The sequence below is a fragment of the Lissotriton helveticus genome, chromosome 8 (genome assembly GCF_964261635.1).
Source record: "Lissotriton helveticus chromosome 8, aLisHel1.1, whole genome shotgun sequence".
NCBI lineage: Eukaryota > Metazoa > Chordata > Amphibia > Caudata > Salamandridae > Lissotriton > Lissotriton helveticus.
In genome coordinates, this window is record NC_136069.1 from 220,257,757 (window position 1) to 220,270,346 (window position 12,590).

General features: G+C 48.3%; 1 long non-coding RNA gene across 7 annotated transcripts in view; it reads left to right on the top strand.

Annotated features, from left to right (window-relative positions):
- Window positions 1-12,590, top strand: part of LOC144771561 (uncharacterized) — a 229,427-nt gene that overhangs the window by 46,869 nt on the left and 169,968 nt on the right. For all 7 annotated transcript variants that reach the window (XR_013599344.1, XR_013599346.1, XR_013599347.1 and 4 more), the window contains one exon: window positions 1,036-1,196. This is a non-coding gene — a long non-coding RNA (uncharacterized LOC144771561). The remainder of the gene's footprint in view (window positions 1-1,035; window positions 1,197-12,590) is intronic.

Consider the following 12,590-nt stretch of genomic DNA (forward strand, 5'->3'; position numbering starts at 1 on the left):
ATGACTTACCTACTGTGCAGAGGCAGCTGGTGCATAGGAGGTGCTAGAGTGGCAACCCCTTAGCAACAGAAAGCAAGGAAAAGAAGCTGCACTTTGCAGCTGGATACGAGCAGCAAAAGGGAAAATGGATTAAGTGACAGACATGCCATTTTGCCTGTTTACATTTCGTGGGTCTGTGTGCTGACAGTGCAAAGTGACCATGTCAGAAGCACAGGCTAAAATTGACTGCAGGACTCTATGGATTGAAATGCGTGAGGGTCGCTTTTAATTTCCGCCCCTTGACACGTATGCAACATTCTGTGCATGCCTCGTGCATTCCAGGCACATTAAATATAGGAGCCTGCTGGGATGGTGACGTGATTTTAGCAAGGGCGCTTCAAGCCCAATCAGGAACAGGGATAGATCTAGGGAGAAGAAAGCTTAGCTCAGGCTCTATCCCAGTGTCTGATAGGGCTGCCGGCAGGCTCCTTAGCCAAGAGATACAACTGTGCGCTGCCTCCATGAAAAGAAGAAGGAATAACGTGTGGTAAATTAGCCTCACAACATGCCCATAATCTTTTTCAGTTCACTCACTTTATTTTGAAAAAGCCTCCCCTGAGTTGCATTGAAAGTACTTCCAATTGTTTCATTCAACTTCAATAAGTAATAGGTCTCAGTGACTGTTAGAGGTGTGACTTGTATTTGATTTGTTGAACCAGCTGTTTGCTTAAGATAAGACATTAAGAGATATCGTTCTCAGAAAACGAGTATATCTTGTACCATCTTTGCATTTATGACGCCGCTGGAGATGAAGAACTTGTTGACAGTAATCTGTGCACATTATTTATTTGTTTTTAGCTTAAATTAGTTAATTTTGTGCAATATTAAAAAAAAACAATTTCCCTTAAGCATCTGGTTTAAGTAATATGCAAATGAGTGATTGAGCACACATTACTGGGAGGCTGGAAGCAGCTGCCTGTTGTTATTCATAAATCGACAGTTCATTTCTTAGACTTTAATGACAGACAATTCTTGTTTATCTTTTTTTCTCCACAGGGGTGTTTAGCTCAACACCTGCCCATGCTGATTTATACGGGGAAGCTTGGGGGTGTACACGCTCTGTATTTTTTCTACAATAAAACTCTGTGTTCTATGATTAGTTTGGAACAAATTAAGTTGTGTGCATGACAAAAAGAGCACACCCTCTCAGATTAAAGGTAAGCATACATTTCTGTCTTGATGCATGTGTTTTAGATTGTTCTGTTTTAATGAAATTGCCCTTCTGATGATCTCACAGTGTCTGTTGCACTGGAAAGGGACTTTCTTAAATGATATAATTTCCCAATCTCCACACATTCGTTTATTAACAAAGACATTTTTATGTCAGTCAGAACCTCCTGTTCCTTCTCTTGCCGGTTTACTATACAATGGAATAAAAGGTGCATACCTTTTAATTATAAGACTTTTCATTTCATATTTCAAGCTGCTTTTGCAATAATATTGTTTTGGGGTAGGTAGTGTTTGAACGAGTGCACCAGCTCCAGTTTATATCATGTTTTACACAGCTCTTTAATATAATATAGGAAACCCAAAATTAACTCAGTTGGTGGTATGTAAGTGATTATCGAACTAATTTAAAGCAACACTGTCAATACATCATCAGGTGTGAATGTTTGCATTGTTCAGCACTTCGTCCATCATTTGTTCCTTTTGCATTTGTCGCCCTGAGTGGGAAGGGTATGCCCAGAATTCAGTCCCGTACTCACTGCACCACTGGATTCAAGCTAGCCTGGATGATGAGGGGTGATGCCCTGAAAGCGGTCCCAGCTGCCTGTTTCCATTCCAGGGAGAACCTGGCTTGGCAGTTCAGGCTGTACTGTTCCAGTGAGGAACAGGGTCAAGACTGATTTGCATATCACTGGGTCAAAACTGGGGTGGTGAGCAAAAGAACGATGGATTAAACCCAGATCTTTGTGACTGGGGTTGAATGTTTGAATTTTTCAGCATTCCATCCATGATCTTTTCTTTTTACTTTTAGAGAGATGGGGGCATATGTATGAAACTATTTTTTATTCACAGTTGCCTCAATTTGCGAAAAATAACAAAACGCGATGTATGAGCCTTTTTCGCATCGCATTTTTAAGGAATCGCTAATTTTGTGATTCCTTAATTTTGCCTAAGCATTTGAGGAATCGCAAATGGCGATTCCTTAAATGCTCCGCAACAAGCACCCAAGTTGTGCGATTTCTTTCAAAAATGCACTTTTTGGCATTTTTCAAGGTGCCATGTATCGCACATACATGCCCTTAGGGCATTTATGTGCGCCATATGCACACACATGTTCATTTTAGGGGTGCATCAGGGTGTCCTTATGACACCCTTGCACCCTTGAAATTATTCTCAATTTGCGATTCTCAAATTGTGAATCGCAAATTGAGAATGACTTCCCATTCATTCCTATGGGCCTCCTGGTCCATAGGAATGAATGGGAAGGTATTCCTTAATTACGATTTCGCAATTTGCCAATCGCAATTAAGGAATACTAAGAAATCATAAAAAAATTGTGACTTTTTAAATACATCCCGTTTTGCAATTCTCAAATAGCGATTCTCAAAAAATCACTATTTGAGAATCACAAAAACAGATTTTCATACATATGCCTCTAGGTATTTTCTTGTTTAACTATTCTGTATGCATCTGCTGTTTTGTGTATTGACTGTCTGGTTTTGGAGTGGTTTAGAGCTGGGAATGTGCATTCACTTTAGACAGCCACAAGGGGGGTTGAGGTGTGTTATGCCTTTCCTTGGTGAGTGATAGCTGGGCTGAATAGACCTTGGCTGCATTTAGAGTGGTGGGAGGAGTTTCACTTGCACCTGAATAGGGCAGTGTTTCCTCTGCACAATACTGTCTCCACCTCCTGTAGTGAAGCTGCACCAGAGAGGACAGAACTGGTTTAGACTGGGATCAGAGAACCTTGCCACAAAAAGAACAAAGAGAAAATGGGGTGTAACTATTGGACCTTAACCCCCAGAGGATTAGATCACTTCTGAACTCAAGAGGAACCCGTGCCAAGGAGAAGAGCTGGGGAGCTGTAAGGAGGACGACTGCCCCTTTGCTGTGTGTGCTTTGCTGGGCTGGCCTGTTGTTGCTGTTTCTGCCATGGAGAGGCCAAAGACTGGAACTTTGCTGTGAACCTGCTTGAAGAAGAATCTCCAAGGGCCTGTATGTACTGACCTCCTGTTCTGAAGTCTCAGGGCCACAAATACATCACCTGCAACCCACTGACCAGCACCTGGACTGTTCTGTGGACTCCTGCATTAAAAATGTGCCCATTCCAGATCATGGGCCCTGTGAATTGTGTGGTTGGTGCTGCAAAACATGAAACACAACCCCGACGCCGCCAGTGACGCCGCGACCTGTTGTGCCTTGGAGAGGAAGAAATTGCTTTTAACACATGAGTTGAGCATGAAGGAGCTGGACATCAGGCCCGAACAGGCAGAGTCCAATTCCAATGGTGGTAGCATACAACCAGTGCAGTCTGGGGGAAAGCTTTACATTCTTAAATATTTAGTTCAGAATTTCCAGAAAGGGAGGACAGTTACGCTTTGTTTGCATCCTATGAGGCATCACTTTGCATTAATGAGTTCACAGAGAAACATTGGTGGGCGGGCCTGTAGAAACACTTTGAGGCCAATGGGAGGAACACCCTGACATCTTTGGAGGAGGCGGGTGCTCTCACTTATCCCAATTTGAAGGAGGCTTTATGCCTCCGGTATGGGCTCCCACTTGAAAAGTACAGGGAAAAGTTCAGCTCTTTTAAAAAGCTGGAGCCTAATACTTGGGTGGAATGTGTGAATTTCTTTTGCAGAGCACTGGATGATTGGATAAAGGGCAGCAAGGTAACTGACTACAAGGAACTGTATGATTGTCTAGTCTCGTCTCTTGTCTAGTCTCTGTGTTCCAGAGCTGTGCCAGCATCTAACAGATAGTAAGCTAACTGACCCCAGGAAGCCTTCTCAGGAGGAGGACCGCTGGACGAGTACCAGGGTCCAAAAGAAGTATGTGAAAAGGGGTGGGCAGGGTCCCCAATTGAAGAGTGGTCAGGACGAGGATAACCAAAAGGAGTACTCGAAAGGGCCCCAAAATAGTTCCTAGGGTAAAGATTTCCAGCTCCCCATTTTCAAGAAGCCATGGCCCTCTAGAGGTAAGCCAGGCGGTAGGGGATCCTACAAGTGTTATGCATGTGAGCAGGAGGGTCACATTAAAGGGTATCCCAAGTGTCACAAGGCCACACCGCCACCCACTCGTGCATCATCACCCGGGTTAGTTACTATAATGCTGGGGGACCCTTATCTCGCTAGGAGATAGGGACTAGGTTTCCATGAAATCTGTCTGCTGGAAAATACTAAGAAGTACCTGCAGTGGATAACCATCAATGGGAGGAGGGTGGAAGCTCTGAGGGATACTGGAGCCAGTGTCACCTCTGTGAGGTGTCAATGAATTTCTGAATAGCAGGTAATCCCTAATGTACTTCACCCTGTAGCTGATGCACACAACTCTTAGCGAATGTCTTAGGTGGTGCTGGATGCCTTTGAATGGGGGAAGTCTCATCTCCCTTGAAGGTCGCTGTAAGTCCATCCATGCCTGTCATTTGTCTGATTGGCAATGACCTGGAGAGTTCCCTTTGGAAAGAGGTGACACACCAGGTTCATTTAGAGCTGCTGGGACTGCCTGAGTTGGCATGTGTGACCACTGAGTCAATGACGTCCAGTAGGGGTAGTCAGGAGGACCTGGAGCCAGAAACAGTGGCCAAGGTGACTGCCAGAATGAAAGGGGTCAGGGGTTTGGGAAACCCGCCCCAGACATTCCCACTATCCAGAAGGAGGCAGACATTGAGAAGGATGCTTGGAACCTACAGGGTTGCAAGTGGTTGTACTGGGAGATCTACCTGAGCGGACCAATTGGCAGCAGGAAAGGGTCTCACCAGGGAGCACTTTTGCAAGGCGCGTATGGAGTGCCCTACTCTTGTTTGTGTGTGGCAACAGGCCAAAGAGCAAATAGCAGGTGATCAGTCTGGATCATATTGGATTTATTGGCAGAATGGTCTCCTATATAGCGAGCATAAGGTCGTTGAGCTTGGGTCCGCCTGTGTGCTGTTGGTACCCCAGTGTTTTAGAGCCTTATTACTGGACCGGGTTCATGCTGTGCCTTTGGCAGGACATTTGCTGTGTGACAAGTTCTTTCACAAGCTTGTCGCACACTTCTTTTGTCCCCTAATGTGAAGGCACACTGATATTTATTGTAGGTCATGTCAGACTTTCCAGGCAAGCAGCAAGAGTAGGGCAAAGTGTAAAGCTCCCCTCCAACCATTCCCTGCGGTCAGCACCACTTTCAAGCTGGTGGGAATTTATATTGTGGGGCCACTGGAACCCAAGACAGCCTTAGGCAACAAGTATATCTTGGTCTTGGTGGAACATTCCACCGATACCCGGAAGCCATCCCTCTCAGGACGACCACGTCCCCTATGTGAGCTTTGCATTGATGGGGATCTTTTCCTGTGTGGGTTTCCTCAGAGAGGTGGTATCTGACTTCGGTACCAACTTAATATATACGTATATGAGGTCATTGAGTGCAGTCTAATGTACAAGTTCACCACTCCTTACCATCCCCAAGGAAATGGGTTGGTTGAGAGATTCAACAAACCCTAAAAGGCATGATTAAGGGTCTTACAGAACCCATGAGATCTAAGTGGGACGTTGTCTTACACTGCTTGTTGTTTGCCTTCAGGGAGATATCGCAGAAATCTTTAGGGTTCAGTCCCTTTGAATTACTGTATGGGCATCCTGTGAGAGGACCCCTCAGTCTGATGAAGGAGAGCTGGGGGAAAACTTCTGGTATGACTCCCCAGGATGTATTTAGCTACATGCTGGCCTTCAGAAACCAGACTCAGTGCTTCAGGAAACTCGCCCAGGTGAACCTAGAAAACAGCCAGGAAGAAATGAAAAATTGGTATGACCAGACTGCCTCTCTGGTAGAGTTTCAACTTGGCCAGAAAGTGTGGGTGATGGCACAAGTGGAGCTTTGTGCGCACCAAGACAAGTGGACTGGGGCATTTGAGGTGGGGGAGCGAAAGAGTGAAGTTACCTACCCTTTGACGATCCTGCACGTGAACTGACTCAAACTTCACTTTGAGAGGTTTGAAGTGACTAGGCTCCTGGCTAAAGATGATGGGAAGGAAGTGAGCCTCTTCCTGACCTCCTGTCTGCCCAGAAGCATGATGAGTCAGTGGATGGTGTGAACCTCTCTCCCACCCTGACCCCAGAGCAGCAGAGGGACTGTCACCAGGCGTTGGACAGTTAGCCTCCCTTTTCTCACTGAACCCAGGAATCACCAATTGGCGTGTCCATGACATGGACACTGGGGACAGTTTGCCTGTGAAACACAAAATGTACAGGTTAACTGACAGTGTCAAAGCTAGCATCAAGAAAGATGTTTCCAAGATGTTGGTGTTAGGGGTGATAGAGTCGTCCAGCAGCCACTGGGCTAGCCCAGTGGTCTTGGTTCCAAAAGCTGCTGCACTCGGTGCCCCTCCTGAATTTAGGTTTGTGCAGACTACCGTGGGCTCATTCCGTCACCAGGACTGACGCTCACCCCATCCCCACAGCTGATGAGCTTATTGATCGGTTGGAAGGTGCCCAGTTCCTCAGGACATTTGACTTAATATCTGGGTACTGGCAGATTGCCTTGACTGATGGGGCTAAAGAGAGGCCTGTGTTCTCAAAGTCAGATGGGTACTACCAGTTCTGGGTCATTCCAATTGGGTTGAAGAATACCACGTTCCAGAGACTGGTCAACCAGGTACTGTGGGCTGGAGGAATTCAGTGCTGCCTACCTTGATGACATTGCAGTGTTCCACTCCAGCTGGGGGGATCACTTGCAACATCTCTGTGAAGTGTTGAAGGCTCTGCAGAAGGCAGGATTTACTATCAAGGCCAGCAAGTGTCAGATAGTGCAAGGGTCTCTGGTGTACTTAGGGCACCAGGTAGGAAGCGGCCAGGTGGCGCCACTACAACCTAAGATTGACACCTTTCTGGTTTGGGAGCCCCCCAAAACCCAGACAGATGTGAGAGCCTTCTTAGGTCTCACTGGCTACTACAGATGGTTTGTCAAGGGGTATGGCTCCAATGTTGCCCCTTTGCTAGAGCTGACTACAAGGAAGCAGACAAGGAAATTGATCTGGACTGATGCCTGTCAGAAAGCTTATGATGCCCTGAGATCTGCCATATGTATGGCGCCCTTGCTCAAGGAACCCACTTTCTCCCAAAAATGTGTTGAGTAGACAGATGCTTCAGAGCATGGTGTAGATGCAGTTCTCTCACAATTGAAAGATGAGGGATTAGACCAACCTGTAGCTTTCATTAGTAGGAGGCTACTTCCCAGGGAACAGGTGGAGTGCAATTGAGTGAGAAGCTTTTGCTGTGGTCGAGCGCTGAAGAAGCTCAGGTCCTATGTGGTTCAGACAGACCACAGACCACTCAGCTGGTTGATGTAGATGTGGGGTGAAAACCCAAAACTGTTGAGCTGGTCCATCTTCCTACACAGAATGGACTTTATGGTGGAACACCATCCTGGTACAGAACACAACAATGCTGGTGGTCTGTTCATATTATTCCACCTTAATGATGAGAACTCCCAAGAGGGTGGGTAGTACTCTCCACCTTTCAGCTGTAGGAGACACATGTGAGACTTGACATCCGTGGCATGGTTTCCCCTGACTTTTTGCCTCTACCCCCGGTATTTTAGGATTTTGTTTTTGCTGGCCTAGATGCTTTGGGCACTTTCCCACTGCTGATCAATGTCATAGTGTAAGTGCTCCCTGTGCCAATTGTTATTTTGATTGGTTATCCATGATTGGCATATTTGATTTACTGGTGAGTACCTAGTCCACTGCACTGCGTGTACCCAGGGCTTGTAAATCAAATGCTACTAGTGGACTTGCTATAAACAAAAACAATGGTTCCTGTAGAATTATACAACAATTTTTGATAATGTCTGTGAGCGCAATTGCAATAACAATGGGTTAAGTTGATGCCGAAAGAAGATATTATATACACCTATGTTGTTGGTTATCTCAATCGTTATTTGTAATAAAAAAATATTTTTACAGTTTTATTCACAAAAGCAAAGAAAATGGCGCGTAGTGTTCCCAATAAACATGGAACCTAAAACATTAGTGACAAATTTGTGACATATAGACTTGATTTCACAATGTTTGTAAAGTGGACAATTTTTAAGCAATAACAAAATGTAATCAGCGTATTTGTGAAAATATAAGCATGGGTAATGGTTTGCTTTAGTTTTTGTCGACAGCGTTTCGACCCTGGGTCCATAGACCACCCTGGTTCCGTGTGAGCAGGGTCTCCCTTGTTTCCTGTTCTCATCTACTAGTGGACTTGCATCACTGATTGTGCCACCCACATAAGTAGCCCTGTAACAGTATCTCAGACCTGCCACTGCAGTGTTTGCACGCACAGTTTCAAACTGCCATGTTGACCTGGCAAGTGCACCCACTAGCTAGGCCCTAACCTTCCCTTTTCTTTCATGTAAGGTACCCCTCCCGTAGGCCCAAGGTACCCCCATGAGCAGGGTGTAGTATAGATAAAAGGTATGACATGTACGAGTGTGTTTTACATATCCTGATAGTGAAATACTACCAATTTCGTTTTTTACTATTGAAAGGCTATCTGTTCCATAGGCTTGGAGTTTCTTTGTAACATCTTACAAGTATAACTTTCCATTGGGACAAGATGTAGAAATGGAGTTGAACCCAGATTTTAATAACACATCTTTTTGGGTGGAGGATTTTTAAATTGTGTGCTTGAAAATTCCACTTTCAGAAAGTGGGTATTTTCGTTATTTTGCCTTTGCTGTTTTGTGCATTCACTGTTTGGTTTTGGACTGACTGGAGCTGGGGATGTGCATTCACTGTAGACAGCCACAAGAGAGGATGAGGTGTGTCTTGCCATTCCTGGGCGACTTATACCTGGGCTGAATAGACCTTGGCTGTATTTAGAGTGGTGGGAGGAGTTTAATTTGCACCTGCACCGGAATAGGCTGTATCTCCTTTGACAATGCTGTCTCACCCTCCGGTTGTGAAGCTGCACCAGATAGGACAGAACTGGTTTGGAATGGGCTCAGAGACCCTTGCGACAAAAATAACAAAGAGAAAATGGTGTATAACGATCAGGATGAGTCGCTTAGCGGTCTGAATAATAGTTTATCAGGCTTACCAGCACAATTGGCAAAACCAGCAGTTCAATCAGTTCAATTAGCACAAGCAGTGGAAAGTTTACCTTCCTGCTCTTTGATATCAACATCAACATCAATAGCTATGAGTTCGGTATCTTCACCATACAGAGCTTCAGAAACAGAAGGAATTTAATAATGTAGCAGTTGGCAAAACTAAAGCCCTCGTTATGAGTCTGCCGGACTTTGGTTCGGACAACTGGGGGAATGAAATATGTGTTACTAGTAAGCATCTCTACACCAATGTCTGGCCATTATGATTTTTTTCCCCCCAAAGAGACCGAGTGCTTTACTTAACAGTGTTAGAACTGACACCCTTGGGTGGTGGTGCACCAAAAATTTTGCCTTCCCCCCTCCTCATTGCTGACTTTGTTGTTGTTGGCTTTAGAACTCTGTGCACTTTCCCACTGCTAACCAGTGCAAAAGTGCCTATCTTCTAAAACACAGTAACATTGGCTTTCAACTGATTGACACATTAAATTAGTTTGACATGAAGTATATAGTTGGCAGTGGTTTGCACTCAGTCCAAGCAGGGTAAGTAAGTTACACACCTAAGATAAACCCTGATCACCCCCTTGGTAGCGTGGCACAGAGAAGTCATGCTTATGCCAGAAGCAATGCACAAAGTATCTGTACACATACACACACACATACAGTAAAACACACACACAGTGAAAACACTGCAAAAGGACTCCACACAAGCTTAGGAAAATACCACATATTTATCTGAATAATAAAAGACCAAAACTACAAAAATCCAAGATGCACATGACAAGATACGAATTATAAAAGATTAAATAAAGTTGTAATTCTTAAAAATCAATGGCTGCGCTTGATCAGGACAAAGTACCTTAGATGTGTCAAAAATCAAAGACGATGCGTGACACAGGGGAGGTGAGGCACTGAAAAAGCAGGTGATACATCGGTTCCTTACTGCTACGCACAGGAGTCGCTGCTGCCCCTCCTGCCTGCCTTTGCCGCCTCCTGCCTGCAGATTCCTTCGCTCGCTGCCCGCTGCTCCTGGGAATTTCCCGCTGCTCCTGGGAATTTCCCGCTGCTCCTGGGAATTTCCCGCTGCCCGCTGCTTCTTGGAATTTCCCGCCGCTGCCTCCCTGCGGCCCGCCCCCCTGTGATTCCATTCGCCGCCCCGCTCCCGCCACCCAGCTGCTCCTCCCTCCCGGCTCCTTACTTATGGGGACCGTAGGGGACCACAGAGTGTGACCGCTCAGCCCTCCACAGGGCTTGGTCGCCCCACTCACTGCTGCCGCTCCTGCCTGCCTTTGCCGCCTCCTGCCTGCAGATTCCTTCGCTCGCTGCCCGCTGCTCCTGGGAATTTCCCGCTGCTCCTGGGAATTTCCCGCTGCTCCTGGGAATTTCCCGCTGCCCGCTGCTTCTTGGAATTTCCCGCCGCTGCCTCCCTGCGGCCCCGCCCCCCTGTGATTCCATTCGCCGCCCCGCTCCCGCCACCCAGCTGCTCCTCCCTCCCGGCTCCTTACTTATGACGCCCCCAGAGCGACCGCGCAGCGGACGCGCGCAGCGGGAGCGCCGATTGAGCGCCGAAGGTGCGCCAAAGGTAAGCCCGTCTGCGCCCGTCCGTGCCTGGCCCGCGCCCAGCGCCAGGACCCCTGGCCCTCCCCGCCGAGGCAAGACGACCCAACTGACCTACGATGCCGCCACTCTCAACGCACTCAATGCCGGCCGGACCCACGCCTGCTGCCGAGCCACCCCGAGACGCACCCACGGACCCTTCACCTGCTGTACCTGCAAGTTCACCTGCCTCCGAACCTGCCCCGCACCCGCCAAGACAAACACCAGCAGCAACCACCTCAAGTGCATCCTGATCAACACCCGCTCCGTCCACAGACACGCCGTGGAACTCTGGAACCTCCTCGACGCTACATCACCGGACGTCGCCTTCCTCACAGAAACCTGGATGAACGCCTCCTCTGCACCCGACATCGCCATCGCCATCCCGGACGGGTACAAGATCATCAGGAGGGACCGCATCAACCAGACCGGAGGTGGCATCGCCATCGTCCACAGGGACACCATCCGCATCACGACCGACGCCAACGACTCCTTTGCCGCAGCCGAACATCTCCACTTCCAGATTCACACCGACACTAAGACGACCCTCAGAGGCACCCTCGTCTACAGACCCCCGGGACCACGCACACAATTCAGCAAAGACATCACAGACTTCATCAGCCCGCACGCCCTCCCCTCCACCGACTACATCCTCCTCGGGGACCTCAACTTCCACCTGGAGAGCAACAAGGACCGCAACACCACCGCCCTGCTGGAAAACCTCGCCAACCTCGGACTCAAGCAACTGGTCAACACCCCCACCCACTACGCCGGCCACACGCTTGATCCCGTCTTCTCTTCCAGCAAGTACATCACCTTCAGCCACGCCACCGGACTCCACTGGACCGACCACAGCTGCGTCCACTTCAGCTTCAAAAGATCCACAACCCACCACCACCCGCAACAGGTACCTCACAGGAATTGGAGCAAGATCACCGCAGACCAGCTCACCACCTCCCTCAGCCAGAGCTCACCCGCCAACACAACGGACCCCAATGAAGCAGCCCGCAACTTCACACAGTGGCTGACCGCCTGCGCCGACGACCTCGCGCCACTAAAGAACCCTCCCAGCAGACCCAGAAGCAAGAAGGCATCCTGGTTCACCGACTACCTCAAGGACTCCAAGAAGACCTGCCGCACCCTCGAGAAAGCCTGGCTCCTCGACCGGACCACCGACAACATGACCGCCTTCAAACACGCTACCCGCAAGCACCACCAGCTCATCCGCACCACCAAGAAGAAATCCCTGAAGGAACGACTGGACAACAACGCCCATGACAGCAAAGAGCTCTTCACTATCGTCAAGGAGTTCTCCAACCCCAGCACCGGCACCAACGACATCACTCCGTCACAAGACCTCTGCGACTCCCTCGCCTCGTTCTTCCACCGTAAGATCGCCGACATCCACAACAGCTTCGGTGCCCCACCCACGCACCCAACCGTCGAACCAACACCCCCCACCGCCACCCTTCGCACCTGGACCACGGTGACCACCGAAGACACAGCCCGCACGATGAACACCATCCACTCCGGATCACCGACCGACCCCTGCCCACACCACGTCTTCAACAAGGCCGACTCCACCATCGCACCCCAACTCCGGAACATCATCAACGCCTCCTTCAACACCGCCACCTTCCCGGAGAGCTGGAAGCACGCCGAGATCAGCGCCCTCCTGAAGAAACCTACAGCGGACCCCACCGATCTCAAAAACTTCC